Source organism: Epinephelus fuscoguttatus, linkage group LG8, assembly GCF_011397635.1.
Source record: "Epinephelus fuscoguttatus linkage group LG8, E.fuscoguttatus.final_Chr_v1".
NCBI lineage: Eukaryota > Metazoa > Chordata > Actinopteri > Perciformes > Serranidae > Epinephelus > Epinephelus fuscoguttatus.
In genome coordinates, this window is record NC_064759.1 from 9,700,376 (window position 1) to 9,721,789 (window position 21,414).

The 21,414-nt window shown below is 40.7% G+C and overlaps 1 protein-coding gene across 4 annotated transcripts in view; it reads left to right on the forward strand.

Annotated features, from left to right (window-relative positions):
- Window positions 1-21,414, forward strand: part of il21r.1 (interleukin 21 receptor, tandem duplicate 1) — a 78,956-nt gene that overhangs the window by 35,980 nt on the left and 21,562 nt on the right. For 2 of the 4 annotated variants that reach the window (XM_049582919.1, XM_049582920.1), the window contains exons 5-7: window positions 15,030-15,107; window positions 19,528-19,586; window positions 19,728-19,907. The gene's annotated coding sequence lies outside the window, so the exon portion shown is untranslated. Of the gene's footprint in view, window positions 1-15,029; window positions 15,108-15,290; window positions 15,796-18,762; window positions 19,404-19,527; window positions 19,587-19,727; window positions 19,908-21,414 lie in introns of those variants that run through there. The other 2 variants (XM_049582921.1, XM_049582922.1) reach the window with 2 other exon arrangements.

Sequence of the window (21,414 nt, forward strand, 5' to 3'; positions counted from 1 at the left end):
CCCCCCATCACCTCCATCCTCACCCTCATCCACATCCCACATGAGGCTGTCCGTGTAGGCTCTAACAAGGTGGGGTTTAGGGGGTCGAATGGAGCAGTTGCCAGGCAACCCATATTCAAGCCAAGGTCTTGCAAGCTTTTAACCTTAGCACAAATCGATATAGACGGCAATTGGGCTAATATTCATCGAGCAGATGGGAAAATTAGGCGCAAGTCTGCCTGCTGGAGATAGAGGAGAGACACGCTGTTGGCCTAACGGTCATAGCATCACTCAAACTCCTCTAATTGAGTGTATGCACAGCGAGGGAGAAGCTTTGAGTGGTGGGGAAAGGATGACAGAGAAATAGCTGTGACAAGCTTTTTAATGAAGCAACATCTCGTCGGACAGTGGCACTTTCTTCCTCTCCTGCCATATCCTTCTTATTTTCATCATGCACATCACTTTCTCTCTCATCACATCCCCCGTGCTGCTCTCATTTCCCTCTTTTCTGCCTTTATAGCCCATTTTAGTCTTCCCTTATGTTGTTCTCTTTCTTCCTTGTCTGAATTTCATCTCTCTTATTGTGATATATCAGAATGGATTTTTGAATCGAATGCATCTAAAGTAGTTAAAAACAAAAATATGCTGCTTTAAATGAGCTTAAGGTGGCCCAAAACTGAAAATCTTTTAGGTTTTGCAGTGGTAAATTCTGCTCATTTGGACAGAGAATAAAAACACGATCCATAGTTTCACATTTTTCAGGTTATTGTTATGTTAAAAACACCCAGACATCTCATGAAAAAGAGCAATCTTTTAATTTTTCACAACTGCTCCCCCTCCCCCCTCCTCTTCTCCCTCCCCGTCTTTTCGAGAGGGAGATGGATGACCACTGGTGGAGGGGTCCAGGCAGCGTGACCCATAGACCTATCCATTGCCAAGGGCGAGGAAATAGCCCAGATTAAAGAGCTTGTAAATAATGGCCCATAAACATCTGCCTGTTAGGCTGGCCAATCCATCTCAGTCTTCCATCTGGTCCTCTCTTTCTCTCGCGCTCTCCCGCTTTTGATTTCCTCATTGCAAACGGTCCACAGGGCAAATGCATCATCAGACCAAAGTCAGTCATATTCCAACACAAACAAACACTGAGATTGACCCCCGGGTCGTGTACAGTTCAAGTCCCCACCAGTCATTGCACCCATGACTCAACCCAAAGACAACAAAGGAAAGCATTAGCTTTGTTTTCTTTCCTTGGGCTCCATTCCATTTATTAGAGCCTCAGTGTGTATTGCTTTGTTAGATTAGCATAAGGTAAGAGTGAGTGCATGTGTGTATTTATGTACAACTACAGTCATGAATTCCCCTAATTATTTTAGCATGATTACAGTTGTTTTACAGTCCGCCCTCCTCTTTGCCAGAGTCAAACCTTCACTGGGGCTCTTGTTAGCAGGGCCTCATCAGAGCTCCTCCCTAATTAGTGATTAGACGTTGTTAACATCGGGCTCCCAACATCTGCTCCGAGGACTGGCCACTTGCACTCTCTCAGATCTCTTGTGAATAGACCCGGGGCACCAGTATTAACCACCTCAGTCATGGCCTGGCTGCAGGTGGCAAATTAGACAAACAAAGGACTGAAGCTGAGCTCTCACCAGCAGACCTCATGTACGGTAAATGCTTTGTCTTTGATGTCACATCTGAGCTTCAGCCTCACTGATTGACACTACAGGAAAAGTTTAGGGATCACAAAAGTTATTACAATTCACCCCGAGGGGAACATGAAAAATTCTGATTCCCAAATTTAATTGCAGTCCATCCAGTAGTTGTTTAGATATTAGGTGCACATGTTTTTCTTTAATCATCTTTATCAATCAAATGATGTTTAATGGGAAGCATGTGTCATGAAATGTATGTACAAAGATGCATTTAAAATCAACTGTATCTGTCCTGTCTTCATGTGTCTGCTCGTACCTTATGCAGTTATGTGCTTACCTTGGCAAAGCTGCTCCTTGCTGTTGGAAGGGAGTGGTGTGGAAGTAATTGTTATCTGCAACGCATGCAAAATTGAAAATGAGTAAAATGCAAGCTCGGAGAATCACCGAATCATGTATTGATCCCATTGAACTTCCTAATTGTTAAAGTAGCAATCCTGTCCTTTTTATAATGGCTCAGCAGACAGTGACCACTAACACGAGACTTGGTGTTACATGTCAGGTAGATAAAGCCATTAACTTTTCATTAAATTTTTGGGAAGACAGATATCTGATGAGGTGAATCAAGGCCTGGACCAGGGCTTAAGACCAAAATCAGCTCCATGTTAAAACAACACAAGGGCTGTGTTGATGGTTGTGTTGCCTTGAGAGATCTGAAATATGACCCAGAGTTCAGTTGGAGAAACAGATATGTGAATTTCAAGGCTTCTCAGATGCCAAAACATGCACATTGATTTATAACACTATAGCCCCTTTTACATTGCCAGATTTTCGGTGAATGTTTAGTGAATGTTGAATGTTGTTAGACACACAGAGCCGGATTGGCAAGTTGATCCGAGGTGCCCAATTTTCCGCTTCGTAGGGTAGTCATATTGGCGGAACCTTTTTGGGTAAAAAAAGAACGAGGCGGCCTTCCACCACTGGAGGGGCTGTTGATGACTTGTGGGAGGAGCTGTTGATGACGCCGCACGTGCAACCCACTGGCGGTGGATAAACAGGAAACAGCTGAATTTAGTGAGCAGCTAGTAGCAAGAGGGAAACGCAAACCTGACAGACGCTGTAAAGATGAGCAGCTGGGGAGACAAAGAATTTCACGCCCTCCTTGTCCTCGCAAACGAAGAGGCCATTAACCGTCAGATGACGGGGACGGTGAAGGACGGGCCGACTTACGAGAGAATCACCGAAGGACTGACTAGCCACGGCTTCCCTACCACGTCACTGTTTACGTCACACGCTGAGCTACATGTTTTGTTACTTGCTCAGGCCCCCCATTTGCTTTTATACTGCCAATGCTGATAAAAGACTGATTGGGCTTTCCTGCAAATTTGTACAATTCCTGTTTAAAAAGGGCTTATGAAACAGAATCTTACAACTCTAGAAAGTTATCATGGTGGCAATTACTTAATCTTTTGATTGGACATTTGTGAGTTAAATGGTACAACTATGGTGTTAAGGTTACAAAGTAATCAAGCATTAATGTGCACTACCACCTATTTGATTGACCAGTGTAGCGCCTCGCTGGATGACGTGTTGTGGGTAAAGTTGAGCCAGAGCACACAGAGCTAAAGCTGGTCTGAATGTGGCCAAGACTTGACTCACTTTTGGTATCAGGAACTTTTCTCTGTTGTGTTTTTCACAATGAATAGAAGCTTATTAGTAGGGCTAGGTATTGTTTAAAAAATTATGATACCAATACCAATACCCTTAAAGTGCAACCAATACCTCTTTTGGAACCACTGCGGAGTCGGTAATAATTTTGCTTTCAGCCATGCTTCTTGTTGCCGTGCATAACAGTATGACATCAATATGTCAACACGCCGAAATACTGCGAGTATCATGATATTAATTTTTATATGATATTAAAAAAATACACCAGTGTTATCGTGAAAAAGATGATATGACACACTCCTTGTGGTAACATGGAAAAAAAAACTTACCGGATTGCAATAACAAGTGGAGGAAATATACAAATTCAATTCATGATTTTAAAACTCCAAAAACAGTTTGCACATAAAAAGTGGATCTTTAGAGAGCTGAAGAATGTCAGTACTAAAACATCGGCCCATTTAGTGAAACGTTTCATTCAGGACTGAACAGAAATGATTCATTTTAGTTCCAAACAAAGTTCAACAAACACTCTTTTGCAAAGTAGTCTGTTCAGAGATGGCAGTCACTCATCATCCCACTCACTGGCACTCAATGTCACAATAGACAGTGCACGCTAGCCTCAACAAGACTTATAAGTTTGAATGAGAGGCAGGTAAGTAGATTTTCCAGGCAGGTGAGCTGCAACTAAAGCTTCATGATCTCACATCACTGAGAGGGACACTGGCCTTCACTTCCTAAATGAGCCCTCTAACCTCACACTGTCAGGATGAATGATATACCATCTTAGCGCTGGATCTCACTCAAGGTAAGGTGTCCAATGATGGCACCTTATGTGTCTTGCTTTTATGCATCTCAAAATTGCACCATATTCTTCTCTAGATTGTTTTACTTTTCATAAAGTCGTATAATTTTTCATTCCAAAACCTTTTCCCTCGAAATCACCATTTCATCGCTTCCTTTTTTTTAAGTCACGCATCAGCTTCAATTTATGAGCTGCCATTTTTGACCTAGTAAGTGACCCCACACCTTAAACACATTCCAATGGAGCCAACACGTTTATTTGGCAGATAAATCATTGCTTACCAAATGCTGGTGGTGTGCAAGGTCAAAGTTGTGGAAGGGGATAAAAATGAAATCACAGAGACAGTGGGTCAAGCTGAGTGCCAACATGAATGTCCTGCAGTGTTGGTGCTTACACACAATTTCAGTAGAGATTTGAGACAGCCATTGTTTGCATGCATTTATCTAAATGAGGTGCATATGGAGCGGGTCACGGTCAGTATCCTCTTATGTGATACAGCTTTATACAATAAAGAGCTCCAGTATTTATCATAATGTGTTCACAAGCAGGAAAATATCTTGACTCAGCAGATGCTGGTCAGTTAAATAATCCTCTCCCCTCAAGTATGATCAGTTCTCTCTTCTCCATCACGCAATAATTAGAGCAAGAGTTACACAGATCGAACATGTTGGTGAACCAAGCTTTCTTTGGCCTGTTCACACTAAAGTGAAATATGATATATGATGTTTGTTACCTGCCACCGTGCTCTTGAAAGCTGGCACAGAAAAGGCACAAGAGTAGCACCCAGCGCCCGACCTCACGTTTTTCAGGCGGTTAAAGACATGCCATGTGTATGGCCTCTAAGTCACCAGGCTGGTACCCGCGGTTATTCCACAGGCTAGTTAATAATATGTCGGGCAGGAAATCCCAAATATGGGATCATTTTGAGGACGTGAAGGACGAACTTAAGGTGATATGTACGTTGGGGTCTTTGCTGCAGCTCTCCCTACCTTAGGCTTTCCATGTAGGTGCATGGATGGGAACGGAGGTCCCAAAACAGAGCTGCACTGCCAAATATGAAACTGATAATAGATATGAAGTTTTTTTTTGACTAAAGCGGTCCCGACTGTTTTGCAATAAAGTTGCAGTGATTTGACAAAATTGCAAGGTCACACAGACTTGAGGGAGATGGGCTGAATTTCCGTCAGTTGTTATTTCAACATCCTGGAGGGACTGAATGTGTCTGTAACTCCTCATATCAGCGGCATTAATGAAACAAAACATAAATTAGCTTGTGGTTATTGTGCAGAGCTCTTAAATTGTTTCATTCTTCTTCAAAACCATGGCAGCATTGGCAGATTGCGGTTCAATTCTTTTTTTTTTAACTTTATGAGTAGATGATAATATTCTAAGAAAGTGTGAGAAAGAGAAACAAACAAAACATCCATTCATTGTTTGACCCACCTATCTTGTCCAGGGCTGGAAGAGGCTGGAGCTTATGTCAACACACACTAAGGAAGAGATGTAGACCTGTCGCCAGACAAGAATATAGATATTGCATGATTACACCAAATTGTTTTTAGAATTCTGGCTTTTGACAATATCTGTGCATGGCAACTACTGCTAGGTTGCAGAAAGATTGCTGTCACTACAAATAAAATATGGTTAAGCCAGGGTTAGGGTTGGGCAATTAAACCACTTAGTTAAGGTTAAGATTAAGTTAAATTTAATTGCAGGTATCTTACGGGACATGAACTCCAGTCTTGGAAAGTTAGATGTGCTACCAGCCCATCCTCCAACCAATCCACACCCTTACTCTCTGAGTCACCAAATAGAGGGCACGCTACATCTTGCTTCAGCACTGAGTGTTGGCACTGGACATAAATTCTGAGGCGTGTAATTGTGGGCTAAGAGGGGGGTACACCCTGGACAGGTAGTCCTGTTTATCACAGGTCTGACATGTAAAGGCAGACAGAGACAGAGTCATGCAATTTAGACTCATGAATGAAATTAGTTGCATGTCTTTAGAGTGTGTGAGAAAAATGGAGCAGACATGTGAAGGAAACACAAACTACTTTTTTTTTTTTAAACATATTTATTTTTATTGTTTTTATAACAGCATATAAACTGCTATACAGCATTGTAAAAGAAAAACAGTCAAATGAAAAACACACACACACCCATGTACACAAATATACAGATACCTACATACACACAGAAACTTTAAAGGACCAGGCAGTTGCATGAGATAAAGGCCCAGTCAGGGTCTCAAACTCCCCTTCTTGACAGCAAGAAAATATGTGGCCCTCTGAAGTATACATGACCCATGATGCTCTTCGTCCTGGTGGCCAGGGACTACTCTTGCATGTTTGCCTCTCTCTTTCTCTCCATTCATTTAAACAAGAGTGAGTGAGCGAGCAGTTACAGCTGGAGCTGTCAGATCTACATGCTTGTCTGACAACATTTCCTTTTGGTGTTATTTTGAAGGAAGTCATTACTTCATCATGAGCACATCACTGCTTTAGGCTGTATAAAAATAACACATAGCCTCGGTGGCGTCCCCTGATGGTGTGTGGACTCCTGTTTTGAAGCCTCGAGTCTGGCATTTTGGTCATTGCTGTCATGGAAATTTGGAGCCTGAAGTGACCGTAGTAAGACGAGGGGTGGAGCGTTGAGCTTTAAAATGTAAAATTGTGTAAAGATTCATCCCCGGTATAGTTGTCATGAATGTTTATAAGCTATAGAGACCAAAACCGTTTTGTGTACCAGGTTGTAAGCATGTTATTTTCTGCTGTAGAGTAGGCCATTTTAACATGGGTGTTTATGAGAATTGACTCGCTTTTGGAGCCAGCCTCAAGTGGCCGTTCGAGGACGTGCAGTTTTGGCATTTCTGCTTTGGCTTCATTTTTAGTGCTTAATCAGAACCCATGATAGTGACTACTTGCATATTAATTAAGCAGTTAACATTATTTTTTCCTGCCCTGTGTTGTGGTGTGGTTAAGTAAGCGTATTCAGACACTGGTAGAATAAAATGATCATCTTCCAAACAATGACAAAAATGTAAAAGCACAGAAGAACTTCAAACACTGTGAACGCCCCACAGCATTTACACCTGTGTGATATCTGAACTGTAGGGTCTAATTGTTCACTTCTCTACATATCCACAGTTTAAATACCTCCAGGATGAATCAAATGAAATGTGCAGCCACCTCATCTAATTCTTCATGGGTGGCGGTTTAGGAGGGGATCACTGGCGGGATGCTAATTTGATTTGTCTGACCAATCGTCCAATAGGGCGGCTTATCCATGACCTCTGAAACTGTGAGTTTTCCAGTTAGCTGATCAGGGCGGGAACCTTCACTTGACCCCCCTCAGCCTGTATGGTAATGTCATTTAGGAGGGGGAGGGGCACTGATCAGGGGGAAAGATGTTGAGCGGGACCATGCAGCAGGAGCTCAAGGCCAGTGGTCTCTCTGCATTTTGTCATGTCAAACATATAACTTATGTCCATGAAAGAAAAGCCAGCAAACAGAAATATGATGGAAACCTCTTACTGCATATAATTTCACACATATATGTGCATCAGTTGAAAAACAAGTTTGCTTTCATCATTCCTAAAATATAAATATATCTATAAACTGTATGTATAATAAATCAAAGTAGATAGCCATGTTGGCTGCATGGCTCTACAGTGTAGGGATAGCAATATTGGTTTGTCCACTGCTTTTGGATGGTTTGCTTTGAAACTATACAAATATTCACGGTGGATGAATCCTAGTAACATTGATGGTCCCTTGACTCTCACATTGAGCCACCAGCAGGTTTAAGCTTTCACTTCACAAAGAAGTGAACATTTACTGGATGGATCGGCTTAAAATTTTAAGCAGACATTGATTGTTCTCAAGTGATGAAACCTACTGATTTTTATTCCCTGACTTTTTATGTAGCGCCACCATGAGGTCAACATTTGTGGTTTTGACCTAAATGTCTTGATAAATATTTGATGGACTGCTGTGAAATTTGGTACAGATATTAATTTCTCCACAGCAGGAACTGTAATGACTTTGGAGATCCTCTGACTTTTCGTGTAGTGTCATCATCAAGTCACAATTCTTGTTTGTCTAATACTTGCAATCAGCCTTAGTTGTACTTTGTGTTTAGTCCTAATAAGCAAACAGTAGCATGCTAACATGCAAAACTATAATGATCAAAATGACGCGTACTACCTGCTAAACATCAGCATATTAATATTTAGCATCTAGTGCAAAGCTCAGCTGTGTCAAAGCCTTTCACATCTGCTAGTATGCTAGCATGTAGACTTTAAGAGCTCTATATTACACCCTATGCAAACCCGTGCACAGCGCAGTGTCACTGTCATTGCTAGTTTCAGACCAACGCAGTTGTCATTTTCACCGCCAACGCCCATGTTGCATTAGTAGCAAATTTACTTTTGTCGATCTGTGCGCCCATGGGCTTGTAGGTCTTAAAAGATGTGTTTCCAGGCACATAGTTGGCGCAATGCTACTTTGAGGCAGCAGGTTTTCTCTAACAAAGCCTGGTCTAAAGTCAGGATGGTGCAGTATTTTACTGCCATTTACAGGGCGCATTATTTAGATAGTAAGATGCCCCCATGTTGGCGGGATCACAACTCGTGTACTCTGCTTGTTACACACACAGGGACGCACAGATGGTCTGTGGGTGCGTGGAATAATACATCAATAATAAGGAAAATATTAATTACATTCTCTAAAATGTGAACATAGCAGAGATCAGAGCAGAGCTGCAGTCTGTTCTCTTGTTCTCTCTCATTAAGAAAGACACTGTGTGCATTTATGCCCAAGATGCCATTATATCCCCATGATAATTCCAACACACTGGACCTTTAAAGTATCAAAGTAAAAGTTCTAGTTATGCAAAATGACCCATTTCAGAATATTGTATATGATTGGATTATATTGATGCATTAATGTTTGTATCACTCTATATCAAAAGGCACACACATGTGTCAGAGGATGTGGATAATCCCATGCAAGGTATCACTGATAATACCAGGTAGACAGTAAAAGGGATTTCCTGGTCCGACGCCAAAGCCCTGTGAAAGCACGCGGGGCTTTGCTTGGAAGTGCTGCGATCAGAGCACTGGAGCTCAATTAGCTACTGTTGTGGGTGGGGGCGGAGAGTGAGCAGAGGTCCAAATCCTCTCTTACAGGCCCAGCTGGGGGGATTAAGAATGGTTCCTGTCCCGTGGCTGACCTCTTCAAAGCCTGCGCAGATGTCCTGATCCCCCTCCACACACCCACTGCTCACCAGCACACACTCAAATACCTCCTCTCCTCAAACCCTCTCTTGACCCCACAACCAAAACAAAGCACTCAGGTGACATTTCTTATCACAAGAGCACTCACCCGCTCTTTGAACTGGTATCTCTGGTATCTCATCTGCTCTGCAGTACATCTTTTTCACTCTTTCTTGGTCCTTCTGTCTTCCCTCTGGTCCTGAGAGGGCTCCTTCCCGGCATCGGCTGTCGTTTGACACCGAGCATGGTCAGATTTCTGAATGACCTCAGCATGGAAATTAGCCTGTCACTCTCAATACTCTGCTGCCCTTTGGTTGCACTGGGTTTTCAAATAGGAAACCAAGGTCAAGAGGCACCGGCTACGACACTGAGCGTGAGATTTTGAATGACACATCTAAATCAAAATAGGAAATAAACACTTTATATGGAGATTGCTAAGAGGTCCTCTGAGGTCGGTGGTGGTCCTTTAAGGTTGTGACCCTTTTTTCCGGGCTATAAGTCACGTCTTGGTCAAAGTAATGACCACCCAATCGGAGCTTCATTTAAGGCTAAAGGGGGCACGATGGACAATGAATGGATTAAATCACTCTAGGGGGCACAATCCAAGATTACTTTCAATCAGTAAAGACCCTCACAGATCTTCTGAGAATAATCCAAATGTGAGATTAGGTGTTTAGATAATTATTTTCTGTATTAGTGCCTTCTTTGGTGGGCTGAGGCTTCATGTTCTCCCCAGAAGATGAGATCCGTCTTACAGGAAGTTGTCACATTAGAGACTATGCATAAAGTTGTAGAGGAGCACCATACTTAAGTTTATAAAAAGTCAATATTCTAGACTTGTTCTGGACCTCTGGATCCAGTCTGATTATCAGACTACCGAGTTCCAGCCTGTTTCTTGTTGATTATTTTCTAATTTGTCTGTTAATTTTTCAGTAACTTTCAGAAACAAGTATTTTCCATGGCTTTCATATAAAAGCCTCTAAATGCTGCAGTTCCTTGGTCAAAGATGGACATCATCGAGTCAAAGGTCTCTGAACGCCTCTTTAGCAGTGAGCAGATGGCGTCAGAAGCACATGGAGTAGAATGAGTATGTTTGTTTCTTGTGGTCATCAGAACAAAGTGCTGCATATAGATGAAGCCTGTATGTTTTGAGAGCCTGTCTGTCCTTTCAAACGTCTGCTCCACATCCGCTCCTCATCTCTCCGGCTCATCCTCCAATCTGTCCATCTTCAATTTCCACTGTCACGTCTACATTCATCGCCTCTGCCGCTCCATCCCTCGATCTCTGCGCCCTTCCTCATTCCTTCCATCTCTCCCTCCCCTCCCTCATTACCCCCCACCTCAGCGCAAGGCTGTCAGAGTTTTAGGGATCCGGTGAGCTGTGAAATCGCACAAATTGCTGTTGCTTTGCGTCTGGCCCAGCAACAGAGGGGGGAGATAGACAGAGAAAGAGAGAGAGAGAGAGATTTTATGCTTCAACACTTCTGAACCTGAACCCCCCCCCACCACCACCACCACCCTCCATCCCTCCCTCGCTGCCCCTTCCTCCTCTTATTCACTCAGACATGGACAAGCACACGCACAGCTGCAGGACTGCATATCTACCCACTACAACCCCAAATACCTTCCCCCGGCACACATGCACACACGCACACACACACACACACACACACACACACACACACACACACTCATACTCAACTTCTCACCCCCACCATCACCACCACCTCCGAACATGTGACCGCACCACCGCCCTCGCCACCCTCACGGTAAAGACACCTCCACCACTTTGCTTCAGTGTGCGGGTCACTACACAGAACAACTCAACGAGAGCCTGCAGCCCTCGAGAGGGATAAAAACCCCTTCTCGACCTGAGGAGAGCTGTTTCAGCCACCTCTACTAAAAAGAGCAAAGCCCCCCACCCCCAACACCCACCAACACCATGCCCCCAAGAACACCCTCTGAGGTATGACAAAAACTGGCAAAAGGTCACAAGTATACATGTTAAAACTGTTTTTGCACGTATAATTAGTGTTTTTATTGTTCTATTGTTCTACAGCAGCTAACAAGTAGGTGCCACACGGGGTGGATTATTGCATAACTTCTACTGCACTGCTGTGTCACATTTCTCCCTGTAAATATACACCATGTCCACCTTTGAGGAGCCTTTCTAGAAGCCAAAGATCTTTAGCTGCACAGCTGAGAGCTGGCATTCTTCCTCTGGCCGTTGAGGTTGGGTGATTTGACAATATTCAGAAAGAAAAAGAAGTTGAGATTTGGCTAAAATGGAAAGAGTGTCCCATTTCCTTTTATACTGTACAAACTATGATGACTTAAAGGGAGAGTTGAGATTTTTTTAAGTAGGGTTGTATGAGGTTACTTATCCATAGTCAGTGTATGACATACAGTAGATGTCAGTCAGCATGCCCCCATGTGGAGAATCAGGCAAGTGCTGTAACATGTCCACATTTCCCCCCAGGTATTGGTAAAGTATTTCTGATTCTGTACCTGAGTAAAATTTTAAATGCAGGACTTTTACTAATTGATCAAGGCAGCAGTAGACCAGCAGCTCCTGTGTTCAATGACCCAGAATTACTGTTTTTAATCAATGGAGTCTGGTGGCTGTGACGAGAGCATAGATGGAGAACTTAAGCCATTAACAGTAACTGTTGGAACAAGTTCTCTGACAGAAAGGTAAAGTGGTGAAATGACTTTGTATGTAGTGTACACTTAAACTGCCACTGATATATTTTAGTTGGCTAAAATACACTTTACTGCTGACCCCATTCACAGCAGTACGTTGCTTAGCTTCCGTGTCGGACTCCTGCCTGTTGCTCCAAACTAGGGGCGTGCCAACCACCATCTACTCTAGGTAATACACTGACTATGGATAAGCACCTCATGTAACCCCATTTCCGAAAATCCGAACAATCCAAACAAGAGTTAATGATCCATGAAGTGTCTCGTCTTAACCCTGACATACTCTGGTGCTCAGATGACCAAAATCTAGAACAGTTGTTTAATTTTGATCTGTTTAAATTTGCCAACTTTGTGGATGGAGTCTGGAAAAGTAGGCAAGATAGATTGTTTAATTATTTTTATTTTTTAAGTGCTACACAGTAAATGTCTCTATGAGTGATCTATGGGCACAGTTTCACACAATGATCATCTGATTATGTCAGATGCTTTTGTCACTTTGCTCCATTTTTTTTTTTCCAATGCTGCCTGAAAATTTGTACGTTGGCCTCTTTGATTTTCTTTCTCGTGTCTTGTAAGCCTATGCGGGCTGGGCATATGTTTGCAAGACACAGTATTAAATAGAATAATGAATTTATTCTAATGTTTTAAAGCAATATAATTTTAAAAGTGGTATTGAGTTTTCTTGCATATTACACATGTTTTTATTTTCACATAAGACACATTATAGTGAAGGTACCACAGTACAAACTGGGAGTGCAGGGATGTCACCCAAGACTTACTGGACTAACTTGTCAAGTGGCTCATGGTATAAATTTAATAGGGCTGTCAGGCGATTAAAAAGATTAATCTAATTAATTACATGCTCTGTGATTAGTACGTTTTGCTGTGAAAGTATTTTTAAAAATTCAATTCAAATGAATTTTGTAAAGCTGCTGGATTTTGGACACAATTGTCCCCCTATCCTCTACCACCAAAACTGGTCTGCAGTCCATTTGGCGAGGGATTTAGTTAGTCAGTCACAGGTAGACTTAGTTTGTGTCTGAATGCCTGGTCGGATGCGGCTTGACGAGACTGGCTGCTAGAGTTAGCTTGGACCTCCGGGCGCACTGCTAAATGCTTTGCCTTGAGGTGATATTTCAGGCTTGCAGTACTCAGACGGTACAAAAAATCCTTACTGCAGAAACTGCAGAGAAAAGTGCTCCTATCAACAGTTCCATCTGGGTGTTTTTAAATGTAAATTTGCCATACACGGGGTCGAGCAGCGTCATCTCGACTGCCTCCATCATGTTACAAAGCCACTGTGGCCTTCAGTGATGCATCAGGTCAAAGGGCACCATGGAAAGCAATTACTCAGCGTGAATTTTTTAATGCCTCATTTTTTTCTGTGATTAATTGATTAAAAATGAACGTGTTATTTTGACAGCCCTAAAATTTAACTTCATGTCAAAGACGTCACAGCGAAGACGTGGGGCTCAATAATAAAATGAAAATGAATAGAAAGACAAACTGAGAGTCAGAAAAGTTGTTCTGACATTGTTTGTTAGTTGCAATCTATTTAATTAAAATGGCTGAAGTGCTGAGGGAACAGCACCACAAACTTTATTTATTACTCACTAAAGATAAGTCATGTGTTTGGTATCCAGTTATTGAAAGCACATTTTTTCAACACACTGGGTTCCACAGCTCACTGAAGTACAGCAAAACTACAGGTCATTCACTGATATAAATACATATCAAATCACTACAGGGTCAAAAGTACTGATGCACAGTGCAAAGAAACAAACAAAAAAATTAGAGACTTGTTACTCTATTCTACATGTATACAAATCAGGACCAATGAGGCTGAACAAAGACATGCATGTTTGTGCTTTACATGAAGCAAAACCATCTGTACTGCCCTCCGGTGGTGCTGGTCAGCTATTGTCACACTGAGAGGCTCTGCAGTGCAGCCTCACAAAACTGAAGATGAAAATTTTTATTTTATTTTGTGTAGTGTATCTACAATTGTGTAGAATGTAAGTGGAATGGAGATATTATTTTATTTATTTGTATTTATTTTATTACTATTTTATTATATATTAAAATGTAATATATATTTAATATATAAATATAATATAAAAATATATTATTTTTATATTTAAGCATGGCCCTTGAGTACACCTGACTTTTGTTGTGTTTGTACAAAAGACATGATGATGCATCAATAGAAAAAATACAAAAACAAACACAAGCTTATCTTTGTGTTTAAAAGTTCATGTCCCAGACTTTTTTTTTTTTTTAAATACAGATATTAATTTTGAATAACACTTCTAAAACCACCAAGTAATCAAAAAGCTTCAAAGATAATTTGATTTTTAGAGTAATGTGAATCCATACTGTGTTGAAACATAAATAATTTACTACTTTTTAGACTTTAACGCCTATATCAGCACATCGGCAGTTAACTCAAAGCTCAATAATAAAACGAAAATGAATACAAAATACAAAGACGAACTGAGACTGAGGAAAGTTGTTCTGACATTGTTTGTTAGTTGAAATCTGTTAAATTGAAATGAACTTGATGTCTTGCTGGCATTCGAATGCACAGCGAGTTTTGATGCAAAGAAACAAAATGACACAAGTGACTCTAGCTACTTTTTGACATGATAAATGCCATGACAGAGCACATTAATCTGAGTATGCGCTGCTGCATGTAAACAGGAATATTAGTGGAACATTTCATTTCATTAGCCGTGTTTAGCTTAGTAGGAATATTGTCTTTTTTGGAATAAGGGTGAAAACTGGAATATTTTGTGCATGTAAAAATAGCCATTGTCAACTTATTGCCTCCAAACCATATGTGTTTAGGTTGCATTGTGCTTTTGGCTGCTTCTCCACCCTCTAAAATCACTGCAACACAGGGGCTTTGTTTGTTTGCACCAGTGAGAAAGGTTAACCTTTAACTACATCCTCTGTGTAGGATCAGTTCCTTGATTGGTCTGAGCAATGAGAGCTGCAGTCAGGAGAACACAACTTCCTCTGTGATCTGCCTTCAACTGTAAGTACTGTATTATGACCACTCCATATGCTGTGTTGAAATTTAACTTAGTTTTTGAGTATTTATGTTTCAGCTTTCTGCATCTTCACAGAGATTAAGTTGCAGTACCGCGATAAATCCACATGTCGGCGCTGTGGGTTTACAACGTCTCTGAGCACAAATTCAGACAAAAACGCACACGAAGAAGAAGTCGGTAGTGCTTGTGGCAGTTGAGGGGTTTCACTTTTGATTTGTCTCTGAGTTCTGAAAGAAAATAGTAAAAAATAGATAATTAATTGCGTAGAAATATCCCGTCAATGCAAAGAAAGGGTGCTACGCTAACAGTTAGCTAGCTAGCTAGCAGTTATTAGCCGGTTGACAGACTTTAAGCTAGCTAACGGTTATTTGAAAATGAATTAACGGTTATTTAAAAATGAATTACTCTTCAGTTGAGTGTGGCGCCACACTGAAGGAGGCTGCTGCTTTTAATGCATATCTACCCACTACAACCCCAAATACCTTGCCCCGGCACACATTGAAAATTGAAATAATAACTGTACTACACCCTAAAGGTGAGGCCAAATTAATACATGAGAATCACCGGATCTCACACTTTGATGGAGTTATAACCGAGGACTGTGTAACTGAGTCACATCACGAAAGACCTCGGTGTGAAAACGAAACGAGCAGCACTTAATGGAGTTCCCCTGTGAGTACATGGCTGGCTGGTGCTGTGCTTCATCTCTACTGTATATTCCCGTTACTGAAATTAGGTGTGTGTGTGTGTGTGTGTGTGTGTGTGTGTGTGTGTGTGTGTCAGTCATTAGGGTGTAACAGAGTTGATTTTGAAGGCCAGTAGTAATAGTGATATTCTCTTGGGGGCACTGTTTTTATTTTAAATTTTAAAAAATCCCCGAAAAAAAATCCAGAATATTCCCCCTAGTTTAATCTTGTCAGGGGATGCACCCCTCAAAAGATGAAATCTTGCACATATTTGCTCTGCTGTGAATCTTTTCATATCCCCTGCTTAATATCTTTGCACATCTTGCTCATCTGGTATTTGATATTTATTTCGAGCATGTAAAAAATAAAAAGAAATGAACATACAAACCAGCAGACAGACATAAAGACAGTAATGTTTACAAATAATGAAAAGCTTAATGAAATGCAATTGTCAGTGTATAGTTAGTTTGATGAATGGATGACTGACATTGTTTCTAACCCAAAAAAAAAAAAAACATGATTAAAAGCAAACAAGACAAAGAAAACAGTGTCCAAAAAGGACTTGGTAGAAGTAAAACCCCTTACATTTCTTTGTTTAATGCATATAATATTTAAACAAATTACCAAATTTATCTACAACTAATATGCAACTATCCAGAGTCGGTTTGCCACCCAATTTTTATTTAATTGGGTGGTAAACAGACTCTAAATAGCTCAAAAAGTGCTCTACAAATAAAGGCAGTACTATTCATTTCTTTCTTTTTATTAATGTGTTTAATTAAAACACTCAAGAACATAATTGCAAAGATACTTTTTACAGTCCAAGTACCACCCAGTGTTACAAAATAAATATGACCCCCCCCACCCCCCAAAACACAACCTTTCCTCATCTATAAATCTGCCAAAAATACCTTTTTTGTATAGTTTTTGAAATTGATTTATATTTGTGCTCTCTTTCAACTCATCATGCAGCCCATTCAACAAGTCCACCCCACACACTGAAATACACAAACTCCTCTTAGTCATACAGACACATTGTATTTTAAAATTAAATTCTCCTCTTAAATTATAACCTCCCTCCCTCCCGGTCATGAAACATTTTTTGAATGTTTCCCAGAAGTGAATTATTTCTCACTTCAGACATGGTTATTGCAGTTTTAAATTTGACCAGGTCTAAAAATTTCAATGCACGTGACTTTAAAAACAGTGTGTTGGTGTGTTCCCTGTACCCCACATTGTGTACTGTCCTGATTGCTCTCTTCTGAAGGATCTATAACGGTTGTAAGTTGCTTTTGTAAGTGTTGCCCCAAACTTCCATACAGTAAGTCAATTATGGTCGTACACATTGGAAAAGGAGTGGGAGGAAGTATAAACTTATTAAATCCCACTTCTTCTCCCTAAAGTCATTGAGTGAAATGAAACAGACAGCTTCCTTATATGAGATAAACATATACCCAAGACTAAATATTCCTTTATTACTTTTTTAACACTGTCAAACATAACCCATGTATATGATAATAATAATAATCAAATATATATATTACAAAAACCTATCTTGGTATATAATATGAATTACCAATTATCTGTTACTTAAAAGTATAAACCAGTCTAAATGCACATGCAGTACTTTGCCTGTCTTAGTATGTTTATTGTATGTTTAATGTATGCACTGAAAAAACAAAGGCGAGGCAGCTGTATTTACAGAGCACATTTAATTACAAATATCACAATGTGCATTACGTTAAGATAAAAAAGAGAGGAATAATGATAACCTTTTGAGCTGAAATCACAAACTGTTTTCCAAGGTGGAAAAAATACAAAACAAAAGTGACATTAATAAAACATAAGCACACACATACACCTACGTATACACCTAAACACATATATACCTGTGAGCATGCATGCATACACACCCACACACACAATCAGGAAGCGGTCAGGAAAGGCCATTCTGTGAAAGTATGTTTTGAGACGAGATTCAAAAAAGTGAACAGAGTCAGCTGATCTGACGCTCAGTGAGAGGCTGTTCAAAAGCCGAGGATCAAGAACTGAAAATTCTCAATCATGCTTTGTTTTGAACCTGGGGCGGTTGCACAAAACACCTTAAGTTAAGATTTTTCTTAAAGTTCTAAAATTTCCTCATAATAAAGTTAGTTGCACAGAACACCCTTACGTGTTCTCCTTAAGGTTTCCTTAAAATATTCATTTAAGTATTTATGGTTTTCTCCGTGTCTGGGTCTCATACTTAAGGAATCCCTAGACCGTTGCACGAAAGACCTTAGCAGCTAAAGCAAGGTTGAAAAGAAAGGTACTTAAGGTACCTTTGACTCCATCGTAACTGCAACATGACTGAATTTATAGTGATGAATGAAAACACTAACACACCCCAAGAAGAGTGTTCTACGACCAGGAGATGTCGAGACCAGTGGATATGCTTTTGATTTTACACTATAGATTTGACTGAATTAATTTTCATTGCAGTTTCTTCCGACAGTCATTTTCTGCTTTCTGGTATTTGGGGATCAAGTTTACTTTGTAGTTTGTGCATTCTAGGATTGTATTTCTCCAGAAGTGTAATTTTTTCCTCCCCTGACCAATGTCTTCTTGTCGAAAGGGGTCAATTGGGCGCTCCTTTTAGAGGTAGTCTGGGCACGTCCAACTGGTAGGAGGCCCCGGGGCAGATCCAGGACACGTTGGAGGGATTACATATCTTAGCTGTCCTGGGAACGCCTCGGGGTCCTCCAGGAGGAGCTGGAAAGAGTTGCTGGGGAGAGGGAGGTTTGGAATACTTTGCTCAGACTGCTGCCCCTGCGACCCGGCTTTGGATAAGCAGTTGAAAACGGATGGATGGATGGATGGATGGATCACAAGCATGAGTCCAAGCAAACAAACAATTTCCATGGAACCTTGTACCGCTGTAAAATCTCTTTCAAGGCAGCAATAAATGAGTTAAAGTTTTTCATTACCAAAGAAAACCTCTTAAGAGATCCTGTGCAGCTGTGTACGTCCCTTAGCTAAGGAATGGTTAAGCCTTAAGTGTCATACTTATGAAGAAAACTTTAGGTGTTTTGTGCAGCCAGTCTCAGAAGACCCAGCTAGCAGATCTGAGGGCCTGTTTGGACGGTACGGTGTGAGAAGAGAAAGGAACATAAAAAGAACATCAAGCAAATGTCACACAATAGCATACAAAAAAAGAAAATAACATCATAAGAATACATACCCATAAAACCCAAACACCCATGCACTCTTCTGTTCACAGGTCTGTGAAAATGGTTAACACATACTAGGTTTGCATACACACACATACCGCAACACTAACACTTAGTGTAGACCTGAGAAAACAGGATTGTTTGTTTTGATTTTAGCTTTTAATGCAGATACAGTATTCACAGATTGCAGCTCATTTGGCAACTCACTTCAGAGGGCAGGTCTGCAGTAACTAAAAGCACCTTTACCTGATCTTATTCGGGGTACAACCAGGAAGCCGCTGTCTGAGGACCTGAGAGGTCGGTTGAGGATGTAGTCAGTGAGCGGGTCTGAAATATACTGTGGAGCTAAACCATGTAGTGTCTTAAAGACCAAAGCAAATTCCTTGTAAGTGAAAATCTACTCAGCATAAATCCTTTTCTGATTCTGTTTCTGATTACTCCACCGGAAGATAATTTAAAATGCAATTAATTTAACACAGTTTATTGTCATTTTTGTTTTTATGTCGTAGGCAGATTTAAGGTTTCATTGCTTGTTTGTGACACGTTCGCCTCCACCCTGTTGAATACAGTGAGTAATATCACCTCCTTATCTGATGTGGAATCATTCACACTTTGACATTTAGTTTACAGAAAGCCTACTTCCCCCTCACATGAAGACACAGTTCTCTCTTTAATCACAAACACGATCTCTCTCTTTGCTATGAAACAGCCAATACCTCCATCAATCTCTGCAGATGGCAAAGATGGTATCTCTGCAACGTTGTCAATACATGTGGTGCTATGAGTCCATAGTGGACGTCCTGGTAAGGTCACCAGCCCTGTGAAGGACGAGTAACCTGCCACTGTCTTCACCAGATGGGACAGTGAGAAGAGGATCTCAAAAACAAAGGTAGATCATCACCTACACAGCATCGCTTTTCCGCTTTTCCTTGTCGCTAGCACAGTGTCTATCATGTATTACCATTGTGCTTTGTCACTCTGAATTTGACAACTCTGCACACAGGTGACACTAAATGACAAGAAGGTAACTTTAGGAAGAAGAGAGACATTGTCATGATTTCATTATGCTGCAGTCTTAAAGGTGAAGGCTGATGCACACTTTTAGTTTGTTGTAGACAGGCGCGTGGGAGAAAATGTCATCAGGGATGAGACAAAGAATTCCTGCACATTGTCCTTTAACTTGCAGATAACTTTTTTGCAAGTTAAAGTTTCAGCATAATGTCTTCTAACTTGCAATAAACTTTTTAGGAAGTTGTGCATGAATTCTCTCCTCTCTTCATTATACTGTACTCAGCACACTCAGGTTAAGTTACCAGGCCTGTATTTGCTGAGCTTTTACCAAAACACACAAGGCAAAACAACTAGTGTTGAAGGTTTCTAACATTTCAATAATCATTAAAAAAAAGACAGAGGTAAATGTTCTCAGCAATTAAACAGCCTAAATAAGATCTCTAGTTGGACCTTTTATATGTCAAACAATACATTTATCTGTATAATTGTCATTGGCAGATGGACAGATGTACACACACAGATCCAGCTTTGAGAACAGGTGACACATGATACACAAAAGTGTGCTCCAGTTTGCAAAACAGTAAAAACAGGATCCAAAAGGTGCTGTGTTGTCAAAACACTTCATACAGTCACTAAAATTACATCCTGTTGTCAGTAGAGAAAAGGCTGCAACAAAAATCTCCTCAATCACGACAAACAACCTATTTTCAACACAGAATCAAATCACAAGTTCATATCTGCAGTCATTTAGTGGAAATGCACCAAAGACGAAGAGAAAATAAAATATTTTAGGCAGTAGGGATTTGGTATCCGAACTCAGTACCTTTTAGGGTCTCGACTGAAATAACCCAGGTAGTATTGAAACTTCTTCAGTCAAACAATACCTGCATTCGATTATTTTTGTACCAAGATCTAGAACAAAAAAGACAATTTGTGTGGTTTTGCTCACAGCCAATCACAGCAAGCGCTCTTCGATTTAATGTGACATGTGATTGGCCCACTACTTCAGCAGGCACAACTCACTCAGTCTGGGGTGTGGTGAAGTTGAGTGCGGTCTATTTGACAGTTTGCGGTTTCAAACGTATTAATATACCACAAGGCTTTGGCTCTGGTGGCATTTTAGGCAAGTGAATGCTTCCAATCACATTGACTGGTTTCAAATTAAGTACTCTATTGGTTGCAGTATGGTATCACAAAATTTAGATTTAGACTCATCCACGTCACACCCAAAAGAGAGCCACCTAATTCCCCACAGCCTTACATCCCAGCTTTAATTTCTGCTCTGTCTGCTTCCTTTTTTCGTACAAACTTCGAGTAACCAACCTGGCATGTCCCTTAACATGTGACTACATACTCAGTGTGTCCAACACAACAAAAACTGATTT